The sequence below is a fragment of the Megalopta genalis genome, chromosome 2 (genome assembly GCF_051020955.1).
Source record: "Megalopta genalis isolate 19385.01 chromosome 2, iyMegGena1_principal, whole genome shotgun sequence".
In the NCBI taxonomy this organism is placed as follows: Eukaryota; Metazoa; Arthropoda; class Insecta; order Hymenoptera; family Halictidae; genus Megalopta; species Megalopta genalis.
Window position 1 is genome coordinate 1,477,068 of NC_135014.1, and position 18,354 is coordinate 1,495,421.

The window sequence follows — 18,354 nt, forward strand, 5'->3', positions numbered from 1 at the left end:
CGATAGGGGAAAAAAATACACACCATTTTGTCGAATACTTTTAACGGATGTCAGTCGCATGAATGATTCTCGGGGGTAGTTTTTAACCACCGTAGAATGCAGAATAAAGAATATACGGCTATGTAGAAAATCGAAGCGTGTTTCGATAGGGGAAAAAAATACACACCATTTTGTCGAATACTTTTAACGGATGTCAGTCGCATGAATGATTCTCGGGGGTAGTTTTTAACCACCGTAGAATGCAGAATACAGAATATACGGCTATGTAGAAAATCGAAGCGTGTTTCGATAGGGAAAAAAAATACACACCATTTTGTCGAATACTTTTAACGGATGTCAGTCGCATGAATGATTCTCGGGGGTAGTTTTTAACCACCGTAGAATGCAGAATAAAGAATATACGGCTATGTAGAAAATCGAAGCGTGTTTCGATAGGGGAAAAAAATACACACCATTTTGTCGAATACTTTTAACGGATGTCAGTCGCATGAATGATTCTCGGGGGTAGTTTTTAACCACCGTAGAATGCAGAATACAGAATATACGGCTATGTAGAAAATCGAAGCGTGTTTCGATAGGGAAAAAAAATACACACCATTTTGTCGAATACTTTTAACGGATGTCAGTCGCATGGATGATTCTCGGGGGTGGTTTTTCTACAACCCCCGAACCGACCCACCGGAATGATCGTACTTGAAAACTATTCGAACGAAAAAATAATACTAGCTAAAGAAAAATAATAATACTAGATTGTCGCCAATTGTCGGCGGCACGGCGTGAAATTTTTGAAGCGACCGCGTGGGTGCGCCGCGAACAGCCCGGCCGCCGACGGAGGAAACTAACGAAGAAGATCGAGCCGTTAGCGTGGCGCCGTTATCAGATAATGTTTGCCGCTTCTTCCTCGGCCGACAGTGTCCGCCGCAAGCCACGAAATCGTGTTTCTAGCCGTAGGAAATTTCCAAAGTTTATCTAAGATTTATGTTTGTGTTGTTGCTGTACGTTTATTGACACGTGGGTGCCCGGCTCGTGTGCCGTCGCACCGCGCCGCCGTAGTTCGATTATATTAGAGACGTTACGTGATAGTATACACAATCTCGCCAGACGGATTATTACACGCTTTATAAATATTCATCCGATTACGCGAGCCACTCGACGATTTATCCTCGACGGTTTTCAATACTTCTCGACGCTGGTCTTTTTCTTTTCGATACCGCAATGAGAACAAATTCGCGAATCCGCTCTTCCATCGCCCCGATTGGAATTAGATTCGCGTTCCCTTCTGAAGAATTCTGAACTTTACACACGAGGTTATGTCAAGGACCTTTCCGCATTTATTTTTATTTCGCGCCGGTCGCATCGTCCGCGTAACAAGCTGCGTTCTAAGTCGATACCGAGATATGTTTAAATAATTAGGTTTAATAATAAAGTGGTTTTCGGAAATAACGAAATATTATTTTCACTAAATTTCGTGCTAACGTGTGTTGACAAAAAGTAAAATAAATACGAATAAATATAATAAAAAAATAAAATAAAATAAATACGAATAAATATAATAAAAAAATAAAATAAAATAAATATGAATAAATAAAATAACAAATAAAATAAGATAAATATAAATAAATATAATAACAAATAAAATAAAATAAATATGAATAAATATAATAAAAAATAAAATAAAATAAATATGAATAAGTTTAATAAAAAATGAAATAAAATAAATATGAATAAATATAATAACAAATAAAATAAAATAAAATAAATACGAATAAATATAATAACAAATAAAATAAAATAAATATGAATAAATTTAATAAAAAAGAAATCTCTATAAATATAATAAAAAAGAAATATATATAAATATAGATATTTTAATATCTTGTATGAAATATTTAATATCTATGAAATATTAGGATATCTTCAAATCATGTTCCTTCTTTTTATAAATATCTCAGTATTGAATTATAGAACAGCGATTTATCCGTCTTCGGGGTGGTTCGCTGGAACACAACGATGGACACAACGCCGGAATGATCGCGAATTTATTGTACTCTCGGCGACCAATGCCGTCTCGCCGTTTCAGACTCATCTGTAAATACATAGCGGTGAATTTATCATTGAATCGATGAGTATCGGGCGTTCGCGAGCGGAGCGCGCGCAGAGATATTTTAAAAGCATCTCGTTTAGTGTGAAGTGGGTCGAGAGTGTATGTGGAAACGATGATGCAGGGCAGAGCCGGCGATAACCAAGGAGAGATGAATTTTTAAATATAACGTAAAACGTCGATACGTTGAGAGATGATTGCGTCGCGGGAGCCCGCTCTAAGATGGCGCGGGTGCGATCCGAGGGATGATTTACCTCTCCTCCAGGCTGCCATAGTGTTTCGTAGAATCATGTTTCAACTATAATGATCGCGGATGGAAATGAGCTAGCCGCTTCCACTTAACCCTTTGCGCTCGGAAGCTTTTCCTACCGACATTCCTACCAATAAGTGTCAATATACACGTATATGTATACACATATGCATAATAAATCGCGTAAAATACATAAATAAATGCAGAAAATTTTGCATTCATTAATTGCTATAAAATTTCACAGCAGTATAATATATAACATTTTATTATAATATACCGAAACCCTTTGCACTCAAAAGGTTTTCTTATCGACATTCCTACCAATAAATGCCAATAAACACGTATATGCATACATATATGCATAATAAATCGCGTAAAATACATAAATAAATGCAGAAAATTTTGCATTCATTAATTGCTATAAAATTTCACAGCAGTATAATATATAACATTTTATTATAATATACCGAAACCCTTTGCACTCAGAAGCTTTTCCTATCGACATTCCTACCAATAAGTGCCAATATACACATATATGTATACACATATGCATAATAAATCGCGTAAAATACATAAATAAAAGCAGAAAATTTTTCATTCATTAATTGGTATAAAATTTCACAGCAGTACAATATATAACATTTTATTAAAATATCCCAAAAATTGAATGGAAATAAAAATCATTACACCGCCGCGAAATTTTATAACAATTAATAAATAAACAATTTTATGTATTTACATATACGTATGTATATCTTACGCGATTACCTTGCAGCGTTAATAATTTAATGTCGCCGTATCGTCGACACTGGAATGAGCACGAAGGCGAAAAACTGTTCCCAAAACTAAAGACAAAGGTACAATTCTGGTGATTCCAAAGGGTTAACAGCGGTTAGCGACCGATCGTCTGACCGGGTACGTATCCGAGGCTCGTTCGCAGCCCTTTGCCAGCTGGGCGGAGGAAAAGCGTAACGCAACGCAACGCAACGCAACGAAACAGCCGGGGCACGGCACGACACGGACGACGTACGTATACGTAGGTTATACATATGCCTACGAGCGTGCAACACGTAAAAGAAACTTTTGTATCGATCCTGCTGCTGGCTCGCTAGAAAGTCACGTTGCCCTCGCGTGTCAATACCGATAAGTCCCCCTCTGCCGCCTCCGAACCCCTCTGGCCGCGGAGCCGCCGACATCGGTGGACCCCGTAGCCGCGCTCCCCCCACTCTCCCGGCGTCGTCGTCGTCGTCGTTGTGTCGTAGCCGGCGAGATAAGCGGTTTATCGTGCGCGTTGCGATACAGAAACCGCGCGCAAGAGTCCACCGCAACGAATAAAGGAGAGCGCGAGAGATGGACCGTCCGTTGTCGCCGCCGCAGCTCCCCGACGGAGGGGGGGGGGGGGCAACGCATGACCACTGGGAAACGGGAACGGTTTCACCTACAGCCGGAGCGGCGCGGCGCGGCGCTGCACGGCGCGACGCGGCTCGCCGCGACGATAAAAGCCGGCGCACGTGCGTGCCCGTAATGGACCGCTTCTTTTTTCGACTTTCCAGGCTCGTCTCGAACCATCGCCGCCGCCGCCGCCGCCGCGTTCTTCGCACGCAATTACCCATCGTCCGCGCGAACCGTTACCAAATATACGCGGCTAACGGTAGTCGATTCACTGGAGTAAGACTCTCGCGAGAAGCTCCCGCGTATCTGTGTCGCGGAAACGGTAGCCTGAAAGAGTCGCGCCGGTCGCCGCCATCGTGGTACACCTCCGCGCGAGACCGACACGCCGTTCGCGCGCTTCTCGAGGGGAGGCTCTGCCGGCCGCGGCGACGCACGTTGTTGGTCCGGCGAGCTACGATCCGTGGCCAAAATTGTCTTCGCGTCGTCGCTTCAAGATCTAAGCTTATAGCTACCGTGGAATTCGTCTCGAGAACCGGCTAGAATATTATCTGGGTGAAAATATGTGTGTATTCACGTTTTAAAAATCTTCTTAAAAAAAACTTGTTAAAATTATTTAGTAAACGCTGAAAGACTATATATTTTCATACGAGATATATATATATATATATATATATATATATATATATATATATATATATATATATTATATTATATTATGTATTGTACCATTTACAGTAAATTCTCCCTAATTTCTTCCTCAGCTTGGAAACAGAAATGGACGATTGGCGACTATAAAAACGAGCCGCATGGCTCGAATAATCTTTCCGAATTGTCTATTTTTGTGTACAAGCCGATAGTGACAAGGTCAATTAGGGAGAATTCACTGTGAACGAATATAAATAATGTAACTAGCAGGTTGCATGCAATTAATGTTTTGTACATAAAGTTTTATTTATTCGATAGAAGCCATCGCTGCCAGGATTAAAGGGTGCGTAAATCCTAAGGAAAGCTGCAGGGCTAATTTTTATAATGTTCATAATAATAACAACGGACGATCGCCTCTATATTAAGCTGAATTTTATGTTCCGGTCGTTAAGCAGAACACTTACGAGTCTCGCTGGATATACGGGACGATTTAGAAATAAATATTGACGAGCACCTGTTAATGTCAGACGTCGGGTGTCGTACAAGGTGTAAGTGAAAATGCGTGCGGTGTCACGGCCTTAATAAATAAATTAATAAATAAAAGCTATCCTATGGCTTTCTTGGGAAAGCAGAACCTCGGACGGATTCGTTGAATAACACCGACCCGCGGGAAAATAATGTGAACAGTATTAATTAGATTCCACGGTACTTGATACAAGCCACGTGATAAATAAAAAGCAGGAACAAGACGATGCACACGATACAAGCGTAAGAAGACTCAAAGTTTTCAATTTCGAAATGTCTACATATTTTCATTCTTCTCGATTTTCTCTCAAATTTTTAAAATTTTCGTTTTAGGCTTAGATAAAAAAAAAGTTAAAAACGAGAGCTCTTAATTCCTTCTTCGTCGTTGCAAGTAATAGAAAAATTTAAAAAAAAGTCATTGACTCAGTTATTGTCTAGTAGACAATGTCTCGCTATCGTCTGAAAAAAATTCGAGTCATTTGGTCCACTTTGTAAAGGTGTACGAAAAACACCTTCGCGCGCCACTGTATGCAGAGCATTCGCGCGGGCTATTTTTCGATGGAACCGTCGTGAAATATTTTCGAGCGGAAGTACGTGTCCCATTCGCGCGTCCGTTCGATTCCCGGAGAAATATCGATTGGCCTAGGCGCACGGGACGGTGCAGGACGGTGTGGTGCGGTGCGGTGCGGTGCGGTGGGGAGGGGAGGGGAGCGGCGCGGAGCGGGCAAGGAACGGCCGTGTATGTACGCCGGCCGCGCGAGCGCGCTCGCGCGGGCGACCGGCGAGTTCCGTAATTGTGGAATATTTTGCAATTCGTGGATTGGAAGGCGCCTTTCTCGAAAGAGCCGCGGCGCCGATGCCGGTCACGTAGCCCCGTAGTTCCGAGGGTGCTCTGAGTACGCCACGGAATACTAGAATACTAGCGGTGGGTAGAATGCGCGACGAATACCCACAACGTGAGTAACCGGTCGCAGCCGAGCGTGCGAGCGAGCGAGCGAATAAGCGAACGAGCGAGCGACCGAGCGAATCAGACCTACGGTATGCTCATCACGCTTCGACACGCCACCGTATGTACATACCTGTATATATATGTATATCTATCTACTTAAACGTGTCCCTATGTACCCGACGTAGCCGGCATAATTTTCAGGGGGTTTTCGAGCCGCCGGAAGTTCCTGAAAAATTATGGCAGACACGAGTCTTGGACCCGCGAACGCGTCGTCGATCGTTTCCCAATGTTTCGCGGGCCTCGGTCCACGCCCATAGGATCGGTTCCGTACCACGGGGGAAAATTTCAACGGCGCCGATTCATATGGGATCTTTCGGTGACGTTCTGGCACGGTGGCCGAAATGTAATGATACAGGTTAATATATAATATATATATTATTATATATATTATATATTATATATTATTAATTCTTACGAAGTTATGCTTTTTCACTTTGATCGATTTCTTCCAAGAATCGGAATACGATGTAATAAACTGTACTATTTCGGCCACTATGACTATAGTATATGTATATACATACAGGATGTCCCAAAAATGCCTTGCAATCCGAAAATGGTAGGTTCCTGAGATCATTCGAAGTAACCTTTTCCTTAGCGAAAATGCGATCCGCGGCTTCGTTTACGAGTTATTAACGAAAAACGCTGACCAATAAGAGGCGAGCGCGGCTGGCGCGCGGCGGCCGAGCCAATGAGCGGTGCTGGGCTCTCGCGCGCTCGTTGGCTGTTCCGCCACGCGCCAGCCGTGCTCGCCTCTTATTGGTCAGCGTTTTTCGTTAATAACTCGTAAACGAAGCCGCGGATCGCATTTTCGCTAAGGAAAAAGTTACTTCAAATGACCTTAGGAACTCACCGGTTCCGGATTGGGAGATATTTTTCGGGGAACCTTGTACGTATTCGTCATCTTGTTTGCAGACGTTTTCGAAGATGGTTTTATGCTTTAGTGAACTATAAGATAATCGTTACCGCTATACACGTCTCTTTCGCAACTGCAACTGGGTTAAACGGATGGAAAGCGTGTATAATGGAATCCCAGGCTGCGAAGAAGTCCTTGCAACCTGAACAATCATTGATCGATCCTCGAGACCCTAACTTCACGGAAGCTGATGGCCTGCGAGCACCGGTCTCGGTGGTGCGATGAGTCACACCCCGACAATTACAACTATGTGGGTTAATGTCTCAACTGAATTGACAAGTAAGATTGACTGTGCCTGTGTCCGGAGTGTGAACGACCACAGCTGGAACTTGGATTGTTGCAAGTATCGATCGATCGATCCGATTGATGGAATTCCTTGCGCCCGCTGCTCGATAACAATAATCGCCAGGACATTTTTACATTTAAAAAGCTGGACGTCTAAAATAATGTGGTTAAAAATAAATTGGAAAGTTTTTTATTTTCCCGATAATAATTTGGTTGCTACGAATGGTAACCTCCTTTTCGATATGCAACTATTGCACTAAATACAAGAATAATTTTATGGATTTTTGACAAAGACGACTAATGCAATCAGCGGCTTTATTTACGAGTTTAAATTCTTCCTAATTGTTACTCTCAGCTTGTACACAAAAATGGACAATTTGGGAAGAGGAGGTACGATTATTCGAGCCTTGCGGCTCGTTTTTATAGCTATCGATTTTCAACAACTATAAAATCCATTCTTTTTCCGAAATTGCCCATTTTCGTTTCCAAGCTGAGGGTCAATTAGGGAGAATTTACTGTATCAACGAAAAACGCTGACAAAAAGTGAGGTGCGAGTTCGGTTGGCGCGCGGCGCCCATTGGATACGCGGAACGGGCTTCGTTGGCGCGAGGCGGCCGAGCCAATGCGCGGAATCGAGCTTCGATGCTGATTGGCTCGGCCGCCGCGCGCTAGCCGTGCTCGCCTCTTATTGGTCCGCGCTTTTTCGTTCGTAACTCGCGAACGAAGCCGCGGATCGCATTTTCGCAAAGGAAAAAGTTACTTCGAATGACCTCAGGAACCACTTATTTCCTGGGACTACCATAATTTTTACATCATGGTACTCCCTATTTACACCCTGGTACTCCCTAATTACACCCTGTATGATAGATCATGCGGCGAAGTTTCACGGGAAAGATTTCATTCGTTCATGAACGGTCGGCAAAAAGAGAATACAAAAGTCTACACGTAGTTACTTACTCAGCGATAAACGTAAAGACATTGTGATTTACAGCGTTATAAACAATATATACGCTAATTAACTTCTCGACATGCGTTCTACGTTACGACTACATTCTCTAGGATCGTTTGATCGTTAGCAATTCGCAAGTGGAATAATAATTTTCGTCCCGGTCGGCTATGCATCATGCGGATTAAATACATATATATATATATGCTGCACACTCTCGTGTGCACGTGTACGTGTAAACGAGTTGTCTCGTTCGTCCGTGCAAAATAATCGAATTAAAAGATCCGTTGAATTTCGCGGTCGCGAGTACGTTTACGATCCTAAATGGAAAACGTATGCGTCGGGTGTTAAAGACACGGGAGAAGTTAATCGAGAAGCCACGGTTATTACGAATATTACATTCCGGGGGAGGGGGGACGAAATACGGGGGACCGGCAAATATTAATAAGCAGCATTTTCTTTTTCTCGGCGCGCGCATCGTTCGCGAGGGACTTTGATTTTCAGCCCGAACGGACCATTACCTCGCCCACGTCGTAAACGATCGCCTAAAGTCTCGTGATCGAGTAAAACCGGTTTGTACCGGCCAGGGCCGTAACTATCTCTCCGCAGGATTTCGCTATCGCCGAGTACGGTATGTACATATGTGTACATTCGCTCTGAATCGTAACGTTCGAATTAAGATGTGTTCCGCTTGTTCTTTTCTTCTTTTTTCCTTTTTTCTTTTTTTTTTACTTCGAAACGGAGAATTACTCGATGAAATTGGAACTCCGCGCGATCAATTCATTTCGGGCGACCTCGTTGTTACGTAAAGGAGAACCATTGTATTAATTGTTTCTTCAAAAATTGTTCAGCTTTCTCTTAGTTGTATCACGCGTTACAATGTTGTGACGATCGATATTTAATTTTGATACGAATTTGTTCAGCGGAAATATTGTATAAATATAAATATAAAATATAAAATAAAATATAAAATATTATTAGTATATATAATATTAGTAATATATATAATATTGTTAGTATATATAATATTATTATGTATATATATATAAATATTATTAATATATAAAATATTGCATAAATTCAAAATAATAATATTATATAATATATAATATTATTATTATATATATTATATATATTATTATTATATAATATATAATATTATTATTATATATATTATATATATTATTATTATATAATATATAATATTATTATTATATATATTATATATATTATTATTATTATATATATTATATATATTATTATTATATAATATATAATATTAATTTTTTTTTATTATATATATAATAAATAAAACACTTATGTTGAACGATCTGTTGATTAAAAACTGGTCGAACAGCACCCGGGACACCGGGATCGTTGGTTGGTTAGTAAATGCGATCGTTCGACGCGATCAAATCTTTCGGGCGCGTGTATTATTGGTACTCTAGGGTTCACAGGATTCTTTTTTTTCTGTTTTTTTTTGCGAAGCACGTGCGCCTAACGTCTAATCCAAGGATTAAGATTCCGCTGGCCTGGGTACCACGGTGTTCGTCATGCGCGAACGAGTGAGAAAAACGTGTTTCACCCCCTGTCACGAACCATCGCGAAACCCCGAAGCATCGCTATAGTACACATACAGGGTGTTTCGTTGAAGCTGTTACGAGGCAAGAGATCGGCTGCGACTTGAATAAAAAAAAAAAACAAGAAAAACGATATTAAAAAAACGTGTAGAAATCGATGGAAATAATTTCGAACAATTATTGCAATAAATTTGATATCATTGATCTCTACTCTTGTAGCTATTTCAGCGTTCCCGTTAATGTCTAAACGTTTTAAATTCAATTTGTTCGTACTCAAGGTCACGCGACGGTCGTCTTACCATAGGTCATCGGATTCGTCTTGATCTCAGCTGTCGCGATACGCTGCTGGAAATATGTGATCCCGTTGAAAGAAACACCGGCGACCTTGAAATCTCGAAAAGTATAACCTTCGAAGAGAAATGATTTCCACCGCAAGACGCAGCCCTTCGAACCGTACGATCCGTTCCTCTGGCATTTTTTAGTACCGTCAACGATAACGGAGATATCGCTTTGCAAAGGCTTCGGCGAAACACCCTGTAGATGCGGTAACCTCCGGTTTCCTACTTCGCAGACATTTTACGGAAACAGCGCCCCCCTCCCCCCACTCCGCGCTCACGGTGTAACTCCTGAATATCGAGAATGCGCGGGTTCGCGGTACGTGGGACGCATTCGCAGACTCCGACGCGCAGCCTGAATTCCGAATCGCGCCGTTTCCAGAACGATTTCTTCTAATCGACGTCGCCTAATTTCTTTATAACCTCGCCCCGCATCAATCTCCACGCGTCCGAGGCGAGTAGTCGAACGTAATCCCGGGTCGATCGTACATCTTTTCGTTGTAAATTGAAATCTAACCTCTCGCCGAACGTTAATTGCACGATCGGATATTTATAAAGAGCTCGTATCGCCCTTTATAAGGGCGATCTTCACGCGGCAACCGTGCGGACGAAAATTCACGACGAAGAACGAGAAGAATGATAATTCGCCGCTATCTCGTCTAGGCCTAATCGTTCTCGTTTTTAACCCTTTGCACTCGAAGCTATTTTAACTGTAAATATAAAATTATCTTTCTAATTTACAGTATTTCTATTATACGTGACAAAATGCATTTTATGCGCATGAAATTGACTCTTGGGACACGCGCAATAATTGCACTCTTAGCAATCTTTTAAATCTAAAAAGTTTGTTCATATAAAAATTATCTTGAAACGTGATATAACAAATTTTAGCGGTGCCTCAGAGTTTATTTTAGGATTAATTTAAAATTGGGGTTTAAGATTAGAATAATTAGACTGAAATTTTTAGTATTATTAGTTAATGATATTAATAGGAATTTTAATTTTATAGAAGTTTTATTATAATTTTATTAAATTTTATTTAAGGTTTTTAATGTTTGGGTTAATTTTGAATTGGAATTAATTTGTAAATATTTAAATTTTATTATATTTATATTAACAATGAATAGATTTAAAATTTTATAATGGTTTTATAGATTAATTTTTCGTTTGAATTTATAAATTAATAATGGTATTATAATACCATATACTCGAGCGCAAAGGGTTAATTAATCGTTTCGTTTCTCGGACGTTACGCGTGTCCGCGGATAGCGAAATCAGTTCCGACAGGAATGGCGGCGAAATTTGTCGATCACGTGTACAAGTGGCGCGCAATTTTCCCATAGCCGTTTGGAAAATAAGTACATACAGTGCGACGAGAGTTATTGTACCGACCAACGATAAATAAGACCGCGAACAGTGTCAGGAAACCTTAGAGGCTTTCGATAAATATGTATGCACGTTAACATCAACGAAACCGGTTTCCTTGCTTATTTGTTTGCGAAAAAATAGCCGCTCCGGTCATTCCTGAGCTTAATTCGCGAACTCTACGTTTAAACGTTTCCTCGACCGATTAGCGGATAGGTAATTAGCGTGTACGTAATTGTATAGGTTATGTAATATTTATAAATATTCATCGGAAAGCGACCTTATTGTGCGAAAGCGTTATTCTTGAACATTATTTTTCATACTGAACAGTATCTTTATGCAATCTAATATTGCAACAGCATGCGAATTATCTGAATTAAGGGATTAAATATTAAGAATTATCTGATAAAAAAGAGAATCAAAACTGATAGTTGCGAATAGATATTTGTATAAATTATTACGGGATTTCTAGATAATACTTTTATATTGTTTGTAGTTTAATAGTGACTGAATAAATTTAACTGATCATATTAATATGTAATATATACATCATGGCGCACAATTGCTGATCTGTGACGAGATTAAAAATTTATAAAAAATAAGTGTCAGATAGGAATCCGATAAAGAACGGTCGCTAAAACTATTCGATACTAAATAAGTACATATTACAAAGGAATAAAAAAAAGATTTGCCTCCTGTGAGGTTTGAACTCACGACCCCTGGTTTACGAGACCAGTGCTCTGCCACTGAGCTAAAGAGGCTGATGTTTTTCCTCTCTAGACCCAGGAGTGATCAACTGCGGATTTCTTGCGTCGCTCAATTACAATAAATACCGGTAAATTATGAATAAACCAGATTTCGCTGAGTTTGCAAAATTTTCGTACGATCAACGGAGGACCTCGGGACAGATGATATTTAAATTATCGCGTGAAAATTTCAATATTTATCATATCCAAATTACAGTACTTGCGCTTGAATTTTTAATACTGTCGTAACAACAATGACATTTTTTAGTGAAAATAACAGAAGCTGTAATGGAAATTTTTTGGTTATCTGTGAAAGTGAATCTATAAATTGCAAAAAAAAAGATGAATGACTGCAAATTATAAATTTCAATAGATTTATAAATATACGTATATTAAATAAATATGCGGCAAATCGATTTAATTTTAATTAGTACTTTTCACGTTAAATTGTCTTTCTATTCGATAGATTTATAAATATACGTATATTAAATAAATATGCGGCAAATCGATTTAATTTTAATTAGTACTTCTCGCGTTAAATCGTCTTTTATTTATCGTTACCGTTCCGAAATTGATGTGTAAAAATCCGATTAAGAGTAAATTGATGGCTTTCTGTCAATTCTTCTCGAAGATACGTACACCGTGGCACACGCGATAATTAGTTTATCGTTCGAATGATGCAACAATTTACGTAATCGATCGTGGCGAATGTTTCTAAAACGGCGGTCACAGTTAAATCGCGGAACGCCTGTGCGATTAGAAGTCATCGCCACCACGTTCGCAAGATTACCGCGGTCCTGAACGAAAATAACCTGCGTATTACGCACCGTGATAATGGAATCGGTAGAATTACGTTCTGCTGATTACGCGCGATGATTGTGCTCTTGCACAATAATTCGACGTCCCCGTGGAATGCGACGTTTCTTGCACCTAGGCTTCTACCGACCGCAAACACATTCCGAGTTCGACCGTTTCTTTATTAAACGTTCTTGAAAAATCCTGTTCACCGCCCGTTGCACTTTAATCGGTGCGACGATAACAACGCGACGATAAGATGAATTTTATAAATTTTATACATCTTCTGAATCTAACTCGTATAAGATTAAACTTATTACAGGTGACTTTAGTTTTCCATTTGCAAGAATCAAATGTATAAAGTTCAATTGAGACAATTATAATTATTTATAATTGTCTAAATGTATAAAGCTCGATTTAGACAATTATAAATTTTATTCTTGTCTAAAGAATATTATAATTAGACAATTTAATAAGAATATATTAATATAATATTATAATATTATATTATAATAAATTAATATAATATATTATATTATTAATAAGAATATTATTGTTCTATTGTAATATTATTAATATTACAATATTAATGTAATATTATGTAATATTATTAATATTTTAATTGCAATATTATTATCTAGACAATTATAATTATTAAAAATTAAATATATTTTTCAGTTAAAACAGGCTCGATTACAAAGGATTGAAACAAAGCTATTTGCAAAAACTCGTTCAGAATCATGAAAAAAGAAACAACGGCGCTCGATTAACGTGGAAAATCGGACATTTTCATGGAGGACACGAGGCGTCCTTCGTTCTTGTTTCAAACAGAAGTTGCTAACATCGACTTGTACGATATTCTCGGACGTACGTTCCGCGCTAACATAATTAGTTAAAGCCAGAGAAATATGTATCTTCCGTTCGCATCCGTTCTCGTTGTACGAATGTTTTTGTCCTCCGCGGCATAAAAGCGGCCGAAGCGGATCGAACAGATCGTCTATTTATATTCGACATCCCCCGAACTACCAGGAAACATCTTTATGGTACGGAGAAACGAGAAAGAGAGCGCAAGAGAGCGGTAGAGCGAGAGAGAGAGCCGAGGAGAGCCGAAAGAGAGCGGGAGAGCGAGAGAGAACGCCGAGGAGACCCGAAAGAGAGCGGGAGAGCGAGAGAGAGAGAGAGAGCGCGAGAGTGTGAGAGAGAGGGCGCGAGAGAGAGCGCGAGAGCGAGAGAGAGGGCGCGAGAAAGAGAGCGTGAGAGCGGGAGAGTGAGAAAGCGGGAGAGCTATTGAGAGAGAGAGAGAGAGAGCGCACAAGAGAGAGAGAGAGAGAGAGAGTTGAGAGAGAGAGAGTTGAGAGAGATATTGAGAGAGAGAGAGAGAGAGAGATTGGAAGAGTGAGAGAGAGAGAGCGAGGGAGAGAGTGAGAGAGAGAGCGGGGGAGAGAGAGAGAGAGAGAGAGAGATTGGAAGAGTGAGAGAGAGAGCGGGGGAGAGAGCCGAGGAGAGCCGGAAGAGAGCGAGAGAGTTAGAGAGAGAAAGAGAGAGAAAGTGAGCTATTGAGAGAGAGAGAGAGAGAGAGAGAGAGAGAGAGAGAGAGAGAGAGCGACGCGCGTAGTAGTAGAACCCTGTCATACGGCGGGTTTCAAAAATAGTTCGACCCAGAAACCGTGCACAACGCGCGCGGAGACAGATGTCAATTGTCGCTTCCCGTTTTGCGCGTCGATCACAATGAAACCGACGTAGATCCCTTCCTGAAAGGACACGTGCAAACTCCTCGTTCTCTCTAAGCCCCCGGGGCCCGGCCTCTTCTCCTCTCCTCTCCTCTGCGCGCCGAAAAGGGCAGATGGTTTCGGGACCGTCTTAAAGATCCCATGACGGGGCCCCTGGATGGCAGAGGGAGAGACCCTTTTTCAGGCCCTTCGTCGTGCTCTCTTTGAGACGCTATAATAAAAGGAGCCAACGGAACGCGTACCCCGTGAACCCATTGTACGATTAAGCAGATGTTATTCGCTGAATACGCAATGTATAATATGTATACGGCCGGGGGACAAAGGGGCCGTGATTTTTCTACCGGGCTACCGAGATTTTTGCATTTTCCCCGATCTTCTCGTCGGCCGTACGACGGTGACGATCTCGCGCGATGGAAATTCACCGTTACGAACCCTCCGCGTACGACGGGGGGTTGCCGTCCATTCAGCACCACGGAAGACGAGCCACGGTTTCAGAGTCAACAACAATATCCGTTTTGCTCGCGAGATGTTTGCTCTCGCGCAGAATGGCCGGTCCAGGTTGCCGAAGCTTTTCAATTTTGCTACAGAACTTCGATTATCCGAATTTAAAATTGCTGATCAATTTTTATTTTGATTTTCGACGAATTGTTGACGCAACAGTGTAAGACGATGATCATGCTGGTACGGTATAATAATCATGCTAGTATGGTAAATCGAAACGAAAATATGCCGGTTTCCAAACAATTTTCTTAACGAGCTCGATGATTTTTCGTTTAAGTAACAATTTCGAAAGTACTTGCTGAATTAGATGAATTTAAATGCGAAATTTGTTAGTATTAGTTTTAGAATAAATAGAGAAGAGATGCCAATAAACGTAAATGTACATAATATACCAAAGAAATGTGTACTATAATAATAATAATAGTAATAGTTATAATAATAATAATAATAGTAGTAATAGTTATAATAATAACAATAGTAATAGTAATAGTTATAATAATAATAATAATAGTAATAGTTATAATAATAATAATAGTAATAGTAATAGTAATAGTAATAGTAATAGTAATAGTAATAGTAATAGTAATAGTAATAGTAATAGTAATAGTAATAGTAATAGTAATAGTAATAGTAATAGTAATAGTAATAGTAATAGTAATAGTAATAGTAATAGTAATAGTAATAGTAATAGTAATAGTAATAGTAATAGTAATAGTAATAGTAATAATAATAATAATAATAATAATAATAAAAATAATAAAATTAATCTCGATAATTCAATGCATCGTGAACGAGATCACTGTATTTTCCGAACAATTCTGTAAACAAATTCTTAACAGTAAAGCTTCGATCTTCAACGAACTATTAGTAAACGGCCGATCGATGAAATGTTAACGAATTATTTAATTATTCAGTTTATAGCATTCGCTACAATCCCGCTAACGTGTCGGCGTCGCTGCAACATTTCACGCGAAAGCGACGTCTCGAGGAACAAAGGAGAACAAAGTTCGAAAACGCATGGAAAAAAAACTTTCTCGAGATCGATCGAATATTTTGAACAGATACAGAGATGGAAACGAGAACGAAAAATGATCCGAGACGAGATCGTGGAAATAAATGGAAAAAGTACGTTCGCGAAGGTCAATCCAGGCTGCTGCGTCTACCCTTTTTTAATTAAAGTGTTTCCATCACGGGAGACGTCGATACGAAGGACGGATATCGAAAGCTGAAATCTTTCCTTCTTCTTTATTGCTCCCGCGCGATAGAACAACGACTAGTTCTCTCGGTGAATCATGGCGCGGCACGTCCTACGGTGGCGCGAGTGTCAGCGCTGTAAATCCGTTTCTCGTCGATCTCGACGTCAGGGCCGAGGTCAACCAGCGCCGCCGCCGCCGCCGCCGCCGCAGCAGCAGCAGCAGCAGCAGGAGGAGGACGTGTACCCAACTCGGTGACTTTCTACTTTCTGTTTTTATTCACCGGCGGGATCATTGCCAGCGGATTCTATGCCTCAAAGAAGATCGCCGGCGATCGTGGTAAAATTCGCCTCGTTAGCAGCGGCAATCTTTGCGCGGGTTTGTTCGCCGAGGCTTCCACCGAGATATAATTACAAGTAGACGGGGCGGATGTTTATGCATTTACGGCGTGTATTAACCCGTGAATTGCGCGCGCTGGAAACTTCGGCGACGGCGGAACGACGTCGATCGAATTTTTTTCAAAATGTATCGGTTCACGTTCCGAACGGAATCGCGCGCGGGATAATATTCTTGCGACCCGTGAAACGAGACACTACTTCCTAAGGAAGAAGGAAAAGAACCGGGCAAAAACGCGTTTTCTTTTCGCGTGAAAAATTAACGAATCCGTCAGCTTACTTTTCGACCACATTGCGGAAGATATTTTTTCGAAGAATCGTCTTTCGTGCAAAAATCTTTTCTAAAGCGACGCTTTCGTTTGTTTTATTGTTCTATGGTCTGTACATACAGGGTGTCCCGAAAATGTCTCGCAATCCGAAAGTAGGGGATTCTTGAGGTGATTTGAAGCAACTTTTTCCTTAGCGGAAATGCAATCCGCGGCTTCGTTTACGAGTTATTGAAGAAAAACAGTGACCAATCAGAGGCGAGATCATTCGGCGCGAGACGGCCGAGTCAATGAGCGGAACTGGGCTACGTGTACTCGTTGGCTGGCCCGCCGAGCGCCAGCCGAGCTCGCCTCTTATTGGTCAATATTTTTCGTTAATGACTCGTAAACGAAGCCTCGGAGAAAATTTTCGCAAAGGAAAAAGTTGCTTCAAATGACCTGAGGAATCCGTCACTTTCGGATTACGAGACATTTTCGGGACACCCTGTATATTGATAAAACTATAGAGTTTGTGAAAGGTTGCACAACGCTGTCCAATCGTACGTAAACGATGGTTGCCTCGACGGTATTTATATGGGCGAACGTTAAAAGCACGAGTGAATTCCTCTACCTAAAATGGGAATTTAAAGCACAAAGAAACCAGCCAACTCTAAAACTGTACACCGACGTCACTTTTATTTGTGAAAGTTCACCCTCCTGTATAATTCTAGGGTCAATAAACTATTTCAGATTTTCCCGTATCTCCTTGCCAACGGTTTTGCTCGGTTCATCGTCGATCAGGTTAAGCCAAGGAAGATTTCTTTGTCCCATTGGTAATTTCTAATTGTCGCAAATTAGTCGCATTTTTCGCGGTCAATATTCTTCGATTTAATCAGCTGTTAATTCGATTATATATTTTTAAAAAATGTAATATTTCTTAATTTCGTTATATATTTTAAAGAATCCCTAAAGATTCTTGCAAAATCTCCAAAGACCCACGTTATATGCTCGTTACCAACATTTTATCATCAGTTTTGCAAACATTAAATGTTCTCTCAATTGAAAAAAGAAATTACATTTTTTAAAAAGGTATCACGCAAAGATTTCTAACTCCAAGAGAAACGGGAATAATCGTCAGTCTCTTCTCGGTTCCCCCGCAGCGAACAAAAAAAGATTATTATTTAATCTCGCGAATGAAAACCGGGTAACCGATGCTAAAGATCGTTAATATTCATCGGGTCAACTATGAATGGAACAGTGTCGTCTGTTTCAATAAATATGAGACGGTAGATACGTCAGTTTTTCAGCAACCGTGTTTTGCATCGTCGAAGCGATCCGATGCGCCGCGTGCATGGTAAACATTGCAGAAAAAAAAGTGTGTCTAAAGATAGATAGACACCGGA

At 40.4% G+C, this 18,354-nt stretch overlaps 1 protein-coding gene, 2 long non-coding RNA genes and 1 other non-coding gene across 7 annotated transcripts in view; 1 reads left to right on the plus strand and 3 right to left on the minus strand.

Moving 5' to 3' along the window:
• The window catches only part of LOC117223443 (uncharacterized), a 90,184-nt gene that overhangs the window by 62,126 nt on the left and 9,704 nt on the right, over positions 1-18,354 (minus strand). The gene's annotated exons all lie outside the window — the stretch shown is intronic.
• Positions 1,793-3,744, minus strand: LOC117223449 (uncharacterized). 2 transcript variants are annotated; one of them, XR_004490924.2, is made up of 2 exons: positions 3,120-3,744; positions 1,793-2,466 (listed from the first exon to the last, which is right to left on the minus strand). It is a non-coding gene; the product is annotated as an uncharacterized LOC117223449 (long non-coding RNA). The 2 variants fall into 2 exon arrangements; XR_013037202.1 differs by having other exon boundaries at positions 1,793-2,478.
• LOC117223453 (uncharacterized) lies at positions 4,166-4,995 on the plus strand. Its single transcript, XR_004490927.2, has 2 exons — positions 4,166-4,305; positions 4,707-4,995. It is a non-coding gene; the product is annotated as an uncharacterized LOC117223453 (long non-coding RNA).
• TRNAT-CGU (transfer RNA threonine (anticodon CGU)) lies at positions 12,036-12,107 on the minus strand. Its single transcript has one exon. It is a non-coding gene; the product is annotated as a tRNA-Thr (tRNA).